A 16,977-nucleotide genomic window follows, 5' to 3' on the forward strand; every position below is an offset into this window, starting at 1 on the left:
CATTGCACTACCTCAGTAACAGTATTTGTTCATCAATGTAAAAAACAATGTAAGCACATACAAATGTGGATGAGAAGGTGCAAGAGTACCCTCAAAAGTGCAAGAGCACAAGACAAAAGAAGCTACAGTAACTGAGACAGACTGAGAATATCATAGACCGCTTTTCCACAATATGAAAATAAAGCATGTCACTCCGCTCCCCAACATATTTCAATTTTTGCATTATTTTACTTCCTTTATTATTTTTTAAGATCTGTCTCCAGTTTACATAAAGGACCTACTATACATTACAAAACAATATTTAACTTCCAAATTGTATTTGTTAGCTACTGTGACTTGGTACAAACCCACTTTCTAGGAAAAACATTAAGATCTGAAAACATTTACTAAAGTCAGGCAAAAATTTGTATTTAAGAGAAGTAAAATGTTTTAAAAAATGTTGTTAAAAGATGTCTAACATTATGGATTGTCCAAATAACTTTTGCTTTTTTTGGATAAATATACTATTAAACTAACTATTAATCTGTACTCTACTATTTTTTTCTAGCGCTGCTATGTCCTTGTTGTAGCCTGGAGACCAAAAATGTTCGCTTTATTCTAGATGAGGCCTCACCAGTGCATTGTAAAGCTTGAGCATAACCTCCTTGGACTTGTACTCTTAACTCTACACATTGTGCTGTATAACCTAACATTCTGTTAGCCTTCTTAATGGCTTCTGAACACTGTCTGAAAGTTGATAGTGTTGAGCCCACTACAACTTGTAAATTCTTCTCATAAGGTATACTTCAATTTTCAAACCTCCCATTGTGTATTCAAACCTAACATCTACTTCCTATGTGTGACGCTTTTACATTTACTTACATTCATTTCATTCATTCGTTACATTTCATCTGTCACAAATTTACCCAAAACCTTTACGCTGTCCAAGTCCCTGTGTAATGATTCAACAGATTCTAGATTATCTGCCAATCCACCTAGCTTGGTATCATCTACAAACTGAACCAGCTTGATACTTACATTCCTATCCGAATCATTCATATATATTATATAAATGCTATATTAAAAATTGGCAGCACGATGGCACAGTGGTAGCGCTGCTGCCTTGCAGTTAGGAGACCTGGGTTTGCTTCCCAGGTCCTCCCTGCGTGGAGTTTGCATGTTCTCCCCGTGTCTGCGTGGGTTTCCTCCGGGCGCTCCGGTTTCCTCCCACAGTCCAAAGACACGCAGGTTAGGTGGACTGGCGATTCTAAAATTGGCCCTAGTGTGTGCTTGATGTGTGGGTGTGTTTGTGTGTGTCCTGTGGTGGGTTGGCACCCTGCCTGGGATTGGTTCCTGCCTTGTGCCCTGTGTTGGCTGGGATTGGCTCCAGCAGACCCCCGTGACCCTGTATTCGGATTCAGCGGGTTGGAAAATGGATGGATGGATATATTAAAAATAGCTTCACTTATTTATAGACTTATGTGATACTAATATGATAATGTCTGAATTTTTGATTATTAATATTTATTTTTAAGCAGAATTTATTTTTCTGTAACAAAACAGAAATTTAAATAAATCTGGTATGTGCACATGGTAAAATAAATAAGGTTGCCCATGATGATCAAATATGCCTTGCTTTCAAATTTCTATACATAAATTTTTAGCTCCCTGTTCTCCATTAATTTCAGTGGTATGTTAGTAATAAAGGATGATCCATGGTAATCACTCAAAGTAGCATACCAAAAACTACAAAGGAGAAAAGAACGTGAAAATATTGAAATATAGTGAAATATAGTCAACTTGTCTTTTCACTTCACTTCAACAAAACATTTTACTCAAGACTTGTCATGGCTTATACATTACGGACAATACAGACAGCTTTCACAGCAGCACAATAATTGTCATGGACTTCTGAAGTATTTGATTACCATTCAATAACTGCTTAATGAGCCATTTCCTGGATCTCTCTTGTAAATTTGAGGAAGGAAAAGCCAGAAACTTTACTGACCACGAATATTTTTCCTATAATGCCTTTCTGTGATACAACATGACTGGGATAAGGATGCAAGGTGGTCAAGGTCACCTCCTAAGCTGCAATTAGGATTGTCACTACTAAGTTAAGAAAAAGACAGATTAGTGCTAAATTAAAAAGAAAAAAATGCTGTTGAGCATTGACTGCATGGGAATCCGGGGATATGGCTACATAAAACCTCTTTGATTGCTAGAATTATGTAAGCTTTAACACCATGGTTAAAGCCCAAGCCTTGAGTTTTTTATTAGTATTTTATCATCAGGGCGGCACGGTGGCGCAGTGGGTAGCGCTGCTGCCTCACAGTTGGGTGATCTGGGGACCTGGGTTCGCTTCCCGGGTCCTCCCTGCGTGGAGTTTGCATGTTCTCCCCGTGTCTGTGTGGGTGTGTTTGTGTGTGTCCTGCGGTGGGTTGGCACCCTGCCCGGGATTGGTTCCTGCCCTGTGTTGGCTGGGATTGGCTCCAGCAGACCCCCGTGACCCTGTGTTCGGATTCAGCGGGTTGGAAAATGGATGGATGGATGGATTTTATCATCATGTCAACTGCCCACTTGAATGTGTTTAGAAAACATAACATGAATATCTCAACTAGATGGGCAGGAAGCAAACCTGAGAACAATGGTGCTGAAAGTTGAAATCATTTTCATATACTTCAGGGTTGTTGAGAGATAGGAAAAACAATAGGATAATTTAATTGGCTTTGGACTTCAAACCCTGAGGTTGTGGGTTCATATCCCACTACTAGCACTGTGTGACCATGAGCAAGTCACTTGATCTGCTTGTGCTAAAATTGGAAAACCAAAAGAGATGTAATCAATTTTACCATAAATATTGTAAGTCGTCTTTGGTAAAGGCGTCAGCCAAATAAGTAAATGTAAAAGTAGATAAATTTATTTTTATTTACCATTCTTCAGTGGGTAAAGGCTCAAAGCTCTTACACATATTTCCAAGTATAATACATTAAAAGTCAATTATTATAAAAGTTTAAATGCAAAAGTAAAATGAGTAACACATTAAAAATAGCTTGCTTTAATGCTACAAGTATCAAAAGTAAAACAAGTGAGCTGTAGTTGCATGAAGCAGAGCATAACTGTGATATTACTGAAAAAAAGAAACCTGGTTAAATAACAAAGGTGGGGATGGGTGTAACATAGAAGGATACATAAACAGATAAACAGAACAGAAAAGGAGGTGAGGCTGCTGTTTATGTCAAACAGAATTTAAACACAAGTCCTCTTCAGTTGGACAATGAGCCCCATCTTTGTGAAGACATTTGGCTTTGTCTGGAAAGCATTAGAGAAAATGTTCTTATTTTACAAGTGTGTTATAGACTGCCCAATGTACACAATAATTTTAGTGCACCTTTTTGGTAGTATTAAAAAGGCAAGTTTACAAATCCGAGACCATGGTCCTCAGCCGGAAAAGGGTGGAGTGCCCTCTCAGGGTTGGTAGCGAGATCCTGCCCCAAGTGGAGGAGTTCAAGTATCTCGGGGTCTTGTTCACGAGTGAGGGAAGAATGGAGCGTGAGATTGACAGGCGGATCGGTGCGGCATCCGCAGTAATGCGGGCGCTGCATCGGTCTGTCGTGGTGAAAAAGGAGCTGAGCCGCAAGGCGAAGCTCTCAATTTACCAGTCGATCTATGTTCCTACCCTCACCTATGGTCATGAGCTATGGGTAGTGACCGAAAGAACGAGATCGCAAATACAAGCAGCTGAAATGAGTTTCCTCCACAGGGTGTCTGGGCTTTCCCTTAAAGATAGGGTGAGAAGCTCAGTCATCCGGGAGGGGCTCAGAGTAGAGCCGCTACTCCTCCGCATCGAGAGGAGTCAGATGAGGTGGCTCGGACATCTGATCAGGATGCCTCCTGGACGCCTCCCTGGTGAGGTGTTCCGGGCACGTCTAACCGGGAGGAGGCCCCGGGGAAGACCCAGGACACGCTGGAGGGACTATGTCTCTCGACTGGCCTGGGAACGCCTTGGGATTCTCCCGGAAGAGCTAGAAGAAGTGGCCGGGGAGAGGGAAGTCTGGGCATCTCTGCTCAAGCTGCTGCCCCCGCGACCCGACCTCGGATAAGCGGGAGACAATGGATGGATGGATGGAAGTTTACAGGGGGATATTATAGTCATGATGGACTTTCATGGTTGTAATCAGTGACTGTTTATTATATATAAGCTGTTAAAGCACCAATGCAGGGTGAAGCCTGTCTGGATATAACATTTTGTAAAAAGCAGGATTGAACTGAGAGTGTACTGGTGATTGAAGAACTACAGTCAGGTTACCATAACATAATACAGTTCTCAGTGTTTTGGAAGAGGGCAGATGCTACAACTAAAACTGTCAAGTTTAACTTTAGTAGGACAAATTTTGAGCAAATGCAGTAAAGTCTAATGGAAGATACAATAGAATTAAGGTTTTAACTGCAGACACATCAAGGAGCAGTGGAACAGGTTTAAAAAGATTTTACATATAATGCAGGAGAGATACATACCTAAATTTGCAATTAGTAGGAAATTAAAAAAAAACTCCACTGTGGGTTCATAAAGAATTGAAAAAGAAGCTGCAAAGGAAAAAACAGCTGTATAAGGCATATAATACTAATAACTCCAATGTGAATCATCGGGAATAAAAGAACATGAGGGCAAACATTAAGAAGGATAGATAGATAGATAGATAGATAGATAGATAGATAGATAGATAGATAGATAGATAGATAGATAGATAGATAGATAGATAGATAGATAGATAGATAGATAGATAGATAGATAGATAGATAGATAGATAGATAGATAGATAGATAGATAGATAGATAGATAGATAGATAGATACTTTATTAATCCCAAGGGGAAATTCACATACTCCAGCAGCAGCATACTGATAAAAAAACAATCATTAAGAAGGATAGATAGATAGATAGATAGATAGATAGATAGATAGATAGATAGATAGATAGATAGATAGATAGATAGATAGATAGATAGATAGATAGATAGATAGATAGATAGATAGATAGATAGATAGATAGATAGATAGATACTTTATTAATCCCAAGGGGAAATTCACATACTCCAGCAGCAGCATACTGATAAAAAAACAATGTTAAATTAAAGAGTGATAAAAATAGAGGTAAAACAGACAATAACTTTGTATAATGTTAACGTTCCCCCCCCCGGTGGAATTGATGAGTCAAACAGTGTGGGGGAGGAACGATCTCCTCAGTCTGTCAGTGGAGATGGATATTGACAGCAGGCTAAAAGGCAGTTACAGAGGAGAATAGCAGATACATCGAAAGATGACCCAAAGAGATTCTTTCATTATTTTAGCAGTCAAGGAGGAGGTGAAGTGCATCAGTAATAGCAAAGGGCAATTAAAAATACAGACAGTGAAATAGAAGATGCTCTGAACTCGCATTTTTCTGAGGTCTTCACAAGTGAGGAAGTAGATAACCTCCCAAGAGTAAATGGGACTACTAAGAAGGTACTGGGGGATTTAGAAACTTTGGAGGGAGAAGTACTGCTTAGATTAAATTATATGAAATCAAACAAATCTCCAGGACCAGAAAATATTTACCCTTGAGTTCTTAAGGTGGTCAGTGAGTAACTAGAAATTGACAAATATTATCCCAATATATAAAATAGGTGACTGGGCAGATCAAAGCAACTATAGGACAGTAAGCTTAACATGCATCACAGGTAAATTAATAGAAGTAATTATTAAGGATATGACTAAGCAACACATGGCAAGAACAGGAGTTTTACTTAACAGCATGGGTTCAGAAGAGGGAGTTCATGTTTTTCCAACATGCTGCAATTCTATGAGGAAGTAACAAAAAAATATGATCAAAGTGGAGCATACAGTATTATTTATCTTGAATTTCAGAAAGTATTTGATAAGGTGCCACATGAGAGGTTGGACATCACATTAAAAGAAATGACAGTTAAGGGTGTTGTTGTAAATGGATGCAAAATTGGCTCTGAAACAGCAAGCAGAGGGTTACTGTACAAGGAACCTTATCAGTATTGGTTGATATTGAGTGGTGTTCCACAGGGGTTGGTGCTAGGGCCACTTCTATATTTAATATATATTAATGATTTGGATAGGAATATAAGTAACAAGCTGGTTAAGTCTGTAGATGATGCCAAGCCTTAGGTAGATTGGCAGATAATCTAGAATCCGTTGAATCATTACAGAGGGACATGGACAGCAAACAAGCTTGGGCAGATTTGTGGCAGATTAAATTTATTGTAGGTAAATGTAAAGTATTAAATGAATGAACTAAAAATGTTAGGTTTGCATACATAATGGTAGGACTGCAAATCGAAAGTATACCTTATGAGAAGGAGTCGTAGTAGACTCAACATTATCAAATGCTTGGCAGTGTTCAGAAGCCATTAAGAAGGATAACAGAATGTTAGGTTATACAGCACAATGTGTAGATTACAAGTCCAAGAAGGTTATGGTCAAACTTTATAGCGCACTGGTGAGGCCTCAGCTGGAATACTGCATACAGTTTTGGTCACCACGCTAAAAAAAACATAGCAGCACTACAAAGAGTCCAGAGAAGAGCAACTAGGCTTATTTCAGGGCTACAAGGGATGAGTTATGAGGAACGATTACTAGAGCTGAGCCATTTCAGTTTAAGCAAAAAAAGATTAAGAGGAGACATGATTGAATTGTTTAAAATTATGAAGAGAATTAGTATAGTGGATAGAGTCTGTTATTTTAAAATAAGTTCAACAAGAAAATGGGGACACGGTTGGAAACTTCTTAAGAGTAAATTTGCACAAATATTAGGTTTTTCTTTACACAGAGAACCACAGACACAAGGAATAAGTTACCAAGTAGTGTGGTAGACAGTAGGACTTTAGGGACTTTCAAATCTAGGCTTGATGTTATTTTATAACAATTAAGTAGATAGGAACAGCAAGCTTTGATGGGCTGAATGGCTCTTCTTTAGATTGTCCTAATGTTCTAATTAAATCATACATTTTTATTGCACAAAACTTGCATTGAACACAAAGTAAAACATAACAAATATTGGTACAGTAAAACCTTGATTATCCATTAGGGGTCGGGACTAAGGCCATAACAGATAAGAGAATAGATGGATAACAGAACAGCTACTTTAAAAATGATATACAATAGATTAGTTTAGCGAATAGCCATATTTATGTACAAAACTAAACTATCTCTCTATTATAAAAAAAAATCCTGGGAGAAAAAGACTAGGGAGACGAAACGTGATGTTCACATGAAGATCACAGAAGACACTTAAAAGACCCGTGAGACGAAAGAGACTGGCCACGGAGCGTCTCATGGGGACCTTAAACATGAGACTTTGTGCCAAGAGATTGACTCAGGATCGTCTCGCGGGGACATAGTACATGAGATTCTTGCAAGACATGCCCTACTTACAACCAGTATCAAATAAGACCACGGGCAGCAAAACACTCAGTCGTGTAAAGGATTTGAGCACACACAGGTCCATGGGCTCTAAGCACATATAAAGCGTATAAGGACAATATATTATAGATGAAACGACAATACATTATAGATGAAACGTCGACAACTAAGCGAAGAAGAAAGAGCAGCGTGGAAAAAAGAGACCCAAAAGCGTTGAAGAGAAAAAATGCAAAAAAGAAAAAGAATAATCTAGGTGCAAATTCAGAAAATAAGGAAAGAAATAATCAGCCCGGAACAAGTGGAATTGAAAAAAAGCACGTCCAATCGGGCTCAGAATTAAAAGACAAAGTAGAACTTCATAAAGACATTCAAAAACATTGGCACTATACAGCTGCAGAGCAGGTTACAGATTATGAAAGCAGTGGAATTCGAAAGGCTCAAAAAAATGGAGCGATACGAATGCAGAGAAGTTTAGAGAATATGAAAGCATTAAAATTATAAAGTATCAAAAAAAAAGAAAGTAAAAATTGCAGTAGCGCAAACAAACTGAAATTATTACTTGAAAAAAGGGAAAATAATCACCACAGACCAGGTGTCATTGAAAAAAAGGCAGGACAAAGTGTGGCCAGAAATAAAAGACAAAGAGTAGAAAACAAAGTTAAACGTCATAAAGAGGATAAAAAACAAGGGGGCCAAACACATGCAGAGCAGGTTCTTAAAAGTGCGTTTCCGGAAAACCAAACACAGGGGTTGGTGATCGAAGCGAACAGGGGGCGAAGCCCCCTAGTATTAACAAAATATAATATAGCATTAATAAAACTAATTAATCCCCGTGACCCTGTGTTCCGATTCAGCGGGTTGGAAAATGGATGGATGGATAAAACTAATTAATTCATATAATAACAACCAACGTAATAAGCAAACACAACACAGAGGTACTTATACTCTGTTATCTGCTTTAGGGAGCACACCTCCAAAACAATTAAAGAAAGCTTTTCCCTACCAATTAGTTTATCTTCTGCCACTCAAGGTCTGTCTTTATCTATACCAGAAACACTCCTGCTTATTGTCTCCTGACTCCCTACTCAAAACTTCCTTCCGCCACACCTTCTTTTATCTCCTAATTTCTCGTGTCACTCATCGCCTAATAGGTGTGTCCACCCCTTACAGAACAGAAGCCCCTGATACAGTCCCATGACTAACACAATATCCCTTCCTTCCTGCTCCCCCACAGCACATCACAGGCCTTGTGCCTGCACGTCACAATATATTAACAAAACATAGCAGAATTTATAAAGAAAATTACAGTACAGAAGAACATTAATACGAAATAACAGTACCAGTAGTGGTTTCCATTTTTGACACTTTTTTAATTTTGTCGGCATTAAGCTTTATATCATTCACTTTTGCTCTTTATACTCTGTAAATTGAAGCAATACTTGAAGCACGTTTGCTGTTTCGTAAATGTTTAATAATTCCAATTTTTTGTGGCAATTCCAACACCACGAAGTAACATTTACCGACCATACCAATGTATAGTACATTAATTATAACAAAAAAGAAAAGCTACAAAACACTATTGAAACTGAAGGTACATAACTGACACAGTGATTTCAAAAGCGGCATGACACGTGGTGCTGGGGAAGAACACTAAGTGCTAGCACAAGGGAGAGTTATTTGAATGTGCATGGCTCACAGCATACCACACAGCAGTAGTAGTACAATAATAGGTAGGCGCTGGCGTGTGCAATTTTTTTTTCTTTGGCCCTGATGGTTAACAGAGACTGATGGTGAATCAAGTGACAGATAATTGAGATTTTACTGTATTAACAAGCTAAATCATGATGATATTAAGCCCATTAACATAACAATTATGAGATAAATCCAGATGGCAACAGCAGATATGTAAACAAAATCTCCAGTCAATAGCATCCCAGGAGAAAATAAACCTCTGGGAGTCCACATTTTAGTTCTAAAGGCTACCCTCCTCATATCACTTTATTATTTTCTAACCAAATGGCAGCATTAAACTGTCAAGCAAACACTTAAGCTGATTAGGAACTTTGGCAGAAATCAGAAGTGACATTATGTCTCCTTCAGTATTAGCTGCACTCAGAATGGAATGGTTGGACAGTTTCAGATGCCTCAACTTCACATAATGAAGGACCTGACCTGGTCCAACCACATCATCAACTTGGTGAAGAAGGCAAAATAATGTCTGTACCACCTTCAGCACCTAAGTGATTTCAGGTTGCCCTCCTAGAGATATTAAAGAACTTCTACACATTCACCATGGAAAGTATTTTTAAAAGAAAGTATGCCTGCCTTGTTTGGAAACAGCACATAGCAGGACTGCAAGTCTATGTTAAGAGATGTGAGGTCAGCTGAAAGCATCACTGGGTGTGTGCTCGCCCAAGCCTCATCTAAAGATTTTTTTCTCTTTTCCATACACCTCTTGCTTGCATTTAGGCAGTGCCAGAGAGGAGTGGAACTATAAAAGTCGGTATACTTAAGTGCGGGGTGTTTAATTGGTTCACTTTTATACAGTGACAATTTGTAGGTAGCTTATCTGTTCATTATGGTTCGGCAGGTGGGAACTTTCAACTGTGATACATGATTGACAGCTAGTACCATGTGCTTACCTATCTGATATAAGAGGCTGTGATAAAATAAAAAGCACAAAAAAAGAAGTGAAAAAAAGAAATGAAAGCACAAAGTCAAGAAAAAAGGCACAGAAAGTGTTTTGGGATCCTAGACTTGGATGGCACAGCTTTTAAATACATTACCAATTCAGGTGTCATCAGTGCTGCATCTCCCACTGAATGCAAGGATGCTCCCATGGATACAGGAGATGCAAAACACACAAAATAGTAGCAATTATCGAGAACTAAATAGAATCATAGTAAGCAAAAAATAACTATCATAACAGTCTAAGACTAGCCTCTCAAAAGTCTTCATGATGTGGGACATAAGGATGGTCTTCATTGGCACTGGAACAACACAGGATATTTTCCACAATACTTTCTGGAGCCTTAGTGAAAAACTGAATGGGTAGGGCAATACCACAAAATTGGTCAGCACAAGCCTTAAAAACTCAAGGGCATCCAGTCTCATGGCTTTTTCTGTGTGTCACCTCCTCAGTTGCCTCCTCACTTGGCTGTAAGTTATGTGACAGTCCATAATGATGGTTTCAGCTTGACTCATCAGCAGTCATACCAGTTGAAGAGTAGGAGTTGTTGATTCAGTAGGCATCCTAAAATATCATAAGTATATGTTGTACAGTCTAATAAATATCAGATTGCATCTCTTTATTTCTGAATCCTAAGGCTCCACATATTTACTATGTTAACTTTTTGTGGGCAGGAGTGGTAACTATACAATGTAGCTGTAGGCATCAAATACTACATTAGGATACCAAGATAACAAAAATAATCCAGATTTTGGCTAATACCCTCATGTTAATTATGTCCCAATTTTAAGTTTGGCTGTTTTTTTTGGACACATTTTCATCCTTTGGTCCATTTGTACTGCCCTAGAACAAACACGGCCTCTTCTGCTGAAGACTAAAAAGGTTTAATGCCCTGAGCCTGTCAAGAGTAGGACATTTTCTTGGGATGCTCTCCTCCACCTAGCTTTTTTTACAGCATAGTGACCAAAACTGCACACAAAAGTCCAGATGTGGTATCACTAGTCTAAGCATAAGATCTCTTGATTTAAATTCAACAGTTCTTACAATATAAGCTAAGATTATTTCTCCTTTTTAACTGTTTCCAAAATTTGCTTAGATAATGAAAGTATTGCATCAGCATAAATCCCTAAATCCTTGATGTGTCATTTGTTTGGTTTTTAAAGACAACCTATTGTTCATGAGTATAACCTCTAATAAGTGACAAATCTGGTGAGAGCACATATGTCATACATTTAAATGGTTAAGATTAAATGACCATAGATAACTTCAGTCTAGTAAAATCTAAGTCTCCAGTTTGTACATAGACTAAGCAAAACAAAGTCTGATCACTCGAATAAGATACTCCTAAAACATCACAGCAAAGGCTGTTAAACAAGAGTTCTGAAATAATGGAATGATGTAAAACTGACAAGATGAACTTCACACAGGAAACCTTAACACTAGAATTACCACAGTCTACGAAAAAACTCGTAGATCCGGCCCACCTTAAAACCGTTCTCACCTCTCTTTTGTCTTCTAAATGTGCTGATTAAGACGAGCCAGCAAGCAGCCGGCTATTCCATCCCCCACCGTCACAGAACGTTCACTAAGTTTTCCCAGCTCATGCCTTGTTTGATTAACTGGGAGTGACTGAACTGCTAGAGTTTTACAGTGGAAATAATAGATCGTTATTTGGAACACACGCATTTCATGTGTGTTCCGTTTCTACAGTAATCTGTGTAAACACATTTTTAAAACAGAAACTTTTTTCATATTTTAGTAGTAAATGACAAAATGTAGGCATGAACTATATAATATATGAAACCTGAAGTCCAAAGATCAAGTAAACACTTTCACAAAAGGTTAAAGAAAAAACAACAGTTTCCGTAGAGTAGTGGTAAGATTTGCTGAATTGTAATCAAACGTCCCCGGTGTAATCAAGAGTCCCGGTTCGATCTCGACTTCCTCCTACATTTGCTGTTTTCAGTAATGAGCTGCTCTTATTGTTAATATTATACAGTACATAGGACTTGTAAAAGTTTCCGTTTTTTTTCACTTTTATTCTCTCTAAATCACGATCACGATACATACTAAGTTGTAGATAGTTGACACAGACTGCTCAGCCAATCAGTGCGCAGCAGGCCTGTTGCACCTTAGAGATCAATTCCCGCTGGAAAGAAAGTGTTATTTTTTTTTCTTTTTAACCATATAAAGTGGTATGCACTGTCAGTCAGTCAGATCATTGTATTTTCATGTGGGATGCTCCTTTTAAAATATTATTTTTAACAATTGAGACTGCAATTAACATGAACAAGTGTCTTTATAACTGTTATTATATAATATATATAAAAACAGCTAAGGGGATAGATAAATAGCTATAGTGCGTCTTTATTTGATCTAAATAAATAACATGCGAGCTGATTTATTTACTTATCTTCCTACAGCATAAAGTCACAAGTGAACTGTTGAGCTTCCTCTGTTTGATCGTCAAGGGCATGCTCACAAATTACACGTGTAATGCCACGAAAAATACCTGCTGACACTTTAGTACGCGAGCAATGGTATGAGAATGCAGTTAGACTTTTTTTGGGCACATACACCACGCTAGTGTTTAGATCTGGACGGTGTAGCGTTGGCGAGCTCTGTAAGCCGTGCTGTTTCTTTGAAGGACAGGTGATTGGCAGGATGACGCCAGACTTTTGCCTTTACGCCTGGTGCAGCTGCGTTGTTCTTATATGTGAGGGGATGTTTCTTGCGGGGATGGCTTCTGTTTTCTCTGATCTGAATTCCCCTCTGTTATAGCGCGTCTTTATTTGAAAACAGCAGTGTCAGATCGGGGCGAGCGTGAACGCTAACTTTGACAAGCACTATAAATTTACAGAGGTTGTTACAGACGTAAATCAAATGTGTTTTTATTGTATAATATTAACAGTAATAGCAGCTCTCTACTCAAAATGGCAAACTTGAGAAGCTGCCAGCATCGAACCCAGAAGCTCTTGATTGGGAGTCAGCAGTTGTGTGTGGGAACTGTTAACATTTGAATCTGATGATTGTATATAAAACCGTGTCAGAACTTGTGCGCGAACGAGACTGGGAAAACTGTGGACGTGGATGTGAGTGGTGTGTGTGACTGAGAATGACTGGTGTGAAGCCTGAAGTGCAAATATCAAATAAACACTTTCACAAGTACAAGTATAACAGAACAAGTGCGCTTTTATTCAAGAATATAACTGAAGAAAAAAGAAAGCAGGTTGCAGTAAGGGGCTGATGTTACTGCTTGCGTGGTGCAATGCTAAGAACTGCTGACTCCCAATCAAGAGCTTCTTCTTGCCAGTAAAAATAGTTGCCTCAATTAGGTTCTTTTGCAGACACGTGACCTGAAGTTTCATTGGCTGTATGCAAATCCACAATCTGCTTTTTTGAGCCAAACCCATTGTTTTCATAAGAGCCACTTTTTATTATTGGGATCGTACCTAGAAACAGAAGCTCTATTAACTTGTGGATTTGTGTGCAAATATTTAGCGGCAGCGTCTCTATGAACTTGTGGATTTGCCTGCGAGTATTTAGCGACAGCGTGTCTATTAACTTGTGGATTTTTCTGCGAGTATTTGGCGGCAGCGTCACAAAGTTGTTTTCGTCTAGTTGCATCAGAAAATGTACCACGATGTCTGACATACCTCCTTTTTACTGTTTTCTCACAGCTTGGATTGCTGCTGTCATAATCGGTTTGAGTTTCATGGTTTGTTTCAATTACGTTAGTATTTGCAGGAATTGTTGTGTTGAAGTGACATTCCGCATCTGTCAAGCGTTGTAAGCATACAACCGGTTTCATCGATAACTTCGCATCCAGCTTTTGAGAGTTGAAACATTCATAAACATCAAAGTGTCCACTACTCAAATCGTCACCTGTGAATCTAAGATGTTTAAGAGGCATTGGCGGTTCTCCAAACGTGTAAAATAGGCAGGCAGCCAACTACGTGGGAGGCGTGGGGATGGGGAACGCAATATAGGCAGGCAACCAACTACGTGGGAGGCCAGGGGACGCAGGACACAACCCCGCCTCACACGGCGACCGAGCTGCAGGCTATGGACGTATATATGTACGTAAGTAGGATTCAGTTATGACTGTTACACGTAGGATTTCGAAATGAAACCTGCTTAACTTTTGTAAGTAAGCTGTAAGGAATGAGCCTGCCAAATTTCAGCCTTCTACCTACACGGGAAGTTGGTGAATTAGTGATGAGTGAGTCAGTGAGTGAGGGCTTTGCCTTTTATTAGTATAGATTTTTCAGTGACTTGAGAGAAAATGTTAAAGAATAAATTTAGAATGTGCATATAGTAAGATAAATCAGGTAGTCAATTATAATATCACTCTTTATAAATGTTATCCTGAAATCCCTCCAAGTATAAAACATCCCTCTATTGTGGTTTCGGTAACACAAGGGGGTGGAAATGGTGTGAGGCCTCAAAGAACAGAGCAGAGTCGACAATTGTCCCCTAAAGTGCTCAGAATGCTGAATATGCCCACTACAGGATGTAAAGATCATCATATTTCTCAACTAGTCACACAAGACCAAGTGAAGAATCTTTAAAATAAAAGAAATATATTATAAACATAAATGCTCTGTAGCAAGACACTCCGAGGAGCACAAAAGATACAGAAAGCAATGCCTTCAAAATAGGCAATCTTAACAAAAAACACAATCTTAAAGCAGAATCAAAGAGAACAGTTGAAAACCAGAGCAAAATAGGAGAAAGAAAAAAACAGAAAATCTGTAATAATCAAAAACAGCAATAAACACAGGAGAACTCACCAACCACCCAGCACATTCAATGAAATGCAAAGGACTTTACAGGGCTGAGGGCAGTACATTGACAGTGATGGGCAAGTGGCCCTGCCTCTTGAGGGACCACCCACAAAGCATAGTAAAAGATACATAGACACACAGAAACTAAATGATCAACAATATTATCATAAACAAAAGAATGAAAAATGATTTGACCTGTTGTTACACTGTTGGAATCTCCATTTTCTATCGCATATTCCAATTCAAGCCCTGCATTGTATTTTGATATTCATGTACGTCAGTTTTAGTTTACTTAAATGATAGTTGCACAACTCATTGATGGCATGCCAGTACTTTAAAGCTGTCATCATTATTAGTATTTATATATTTTATACTCTATTACAGAAAATTGTACAATATTGTTTACATGAGTAATGGAAGTGCATTTAATTAAAAGCCATTGAACTGAGTTTCTGTTTTTGGTACGGTATTGAATAGATGTCAAGTATCATGAAACTCCATTGGTATCGAATACAAAACATTCCGATATTATGACATCTACCTTGCACCTGATACTACCAGGATAAGCCCCAGAGTCACCATGATCTGAAACTAGATAAAATGGATTTCATAATGAAATAATGACCTAATAGATTGTCACGCTTGGGTCACAGATTTGCACAGAGACACAGGAGGTTGTAGAAAAAAAGGAACTTTATTCAAAGCACTGCAAACAAACATTTGTCTCTTTTCAAAAGTTTAAACGTGCTCCATGACAAGTCAGAGATGACAGTTCCGCCAGCAGCAGAAAATGTCTGAGAGAGAGAGAGAGAAACAAAACAACCAATTCCAAAGCTGAGAGGCGCTGCACAATACTTTTAAGTAAGTGGAGTACCGCGTGAGAGGTTTATCGCGCGTTATAGCGCAAGTAAGAAGGGTAAGGAGCAATGTGAAGGTAGACTGTCAGCTGTTTCAGGGGTTTTCCCAGGGGTGTCTGTGTCCTCTGAGGGTGCGATCAGCGCTCCAGCTTACAAGATAAATGATTTGTAAAATCCTTATCTAAATGTTAATGAAAAATAAAGTTGTACTTTTTAAAAGGAAGATTAAAACTAAAGATGTAAAAATCACTCCAAAACATAGCAAATCCAGTATGAAAAACAAAAGGTTTTTACAGTGTATATTGTCAGACATGAGAACACAGAGTGTGACCTCAGGGTGAGGGGTTGAGTGGAAATATTGGGAAGACTTTGAATGTAACATCTAAACAGATACAGATTCCATTGCCTTATAGTGGATGAGAATTTTCCCGAGGACCCATGACATCGCTTCTTCCCAGAATCACAGCAGTCTTGCTTTTTCTACTTCCCTGTCAGAGCTAACAAGAGCGTAAAGGAGAAAAGAGTCTAGCAAAAAAGTGACCATTCCAGGTCCCGCGTGATGTCATTTTCATTGCACTTTTGTTTTGTTTCTGTCTGAATTCTTCTTTTGTCCCTTGCATCATTTGTCACACTGGAAGGTCACAGCATCAGTACACAGTAAATTCAGTTTTTGTTAAATACTATTCATCATGCTTTTACTGGGGCTGAATTAAGAAACTACTATCACGTTGCTAATCTGCTTAAACTGAAACCACCTGAGACATAAAAAAAAATCTTTTTTTTTCCTCTAGGCAACTGTTCGTAAAAATGCTAAGCACAACTACAATAAGTATTTTTTGGAGATGACAGATGCTACTGCTATTTAAAGGAAAGTAAGTGCTATCATAGTAATACAGATGATTTAGGAGAACTAGTAGAGCTATATCATCAAAATAATGGCCAAGATGACATCAAAATGCACAAGAAAAATTTACTTACGGCTAGACTATATTGTGTTACTTTTGTTAAAATTATATATATATGAATTATATAAAATCATAAAGTACTAGCAATTAAGACAAAGAGTAAAAAGTGCTGTGAATAACTGAGACAGTAAGAAATAAACAATTAACATTTGCTAAACAAATGTTGTAATGAAAGAAAATACAAATGTTCACATAGTGCAAGGTTTAAATGTCATCAGAATATAAAAATGCTCATCTGCCATGACCAAACCAGTTTACATCTTTATCTCA

General features: G+C 38.3%; 1 protein-coding gene across 1 annotated transcript in view; it reads right to left on the bottom strand.

Annotated features, from left to right (window-relative positions):
* The window catches only part of tenm4 (teneurin transmembrane protein 4), a 679,712-nt gene that overhangs the window by 614,214 nt on the left and 48,521 nt on the right, over positions 1-16,977 (bottom strand). The window lies entirely within an intron of this gene.

Source organism: Erpetoichthys calabaricus, chromosome 4, assembly GCF_900747795.2.
Source record: "Erpetoichthys calabaricus chromosome 4, fErpCal1.3, whole genome shotgun sequence".
In the NCBI taxonomy this organism is placed as follows: domain Eukaryota; kingdom Metazoa; phylum Chordata; class Cladistia; order Polypteriformes; family Polypteridae; genus Erpetoichthys; species Erpetoichthys calabaricus.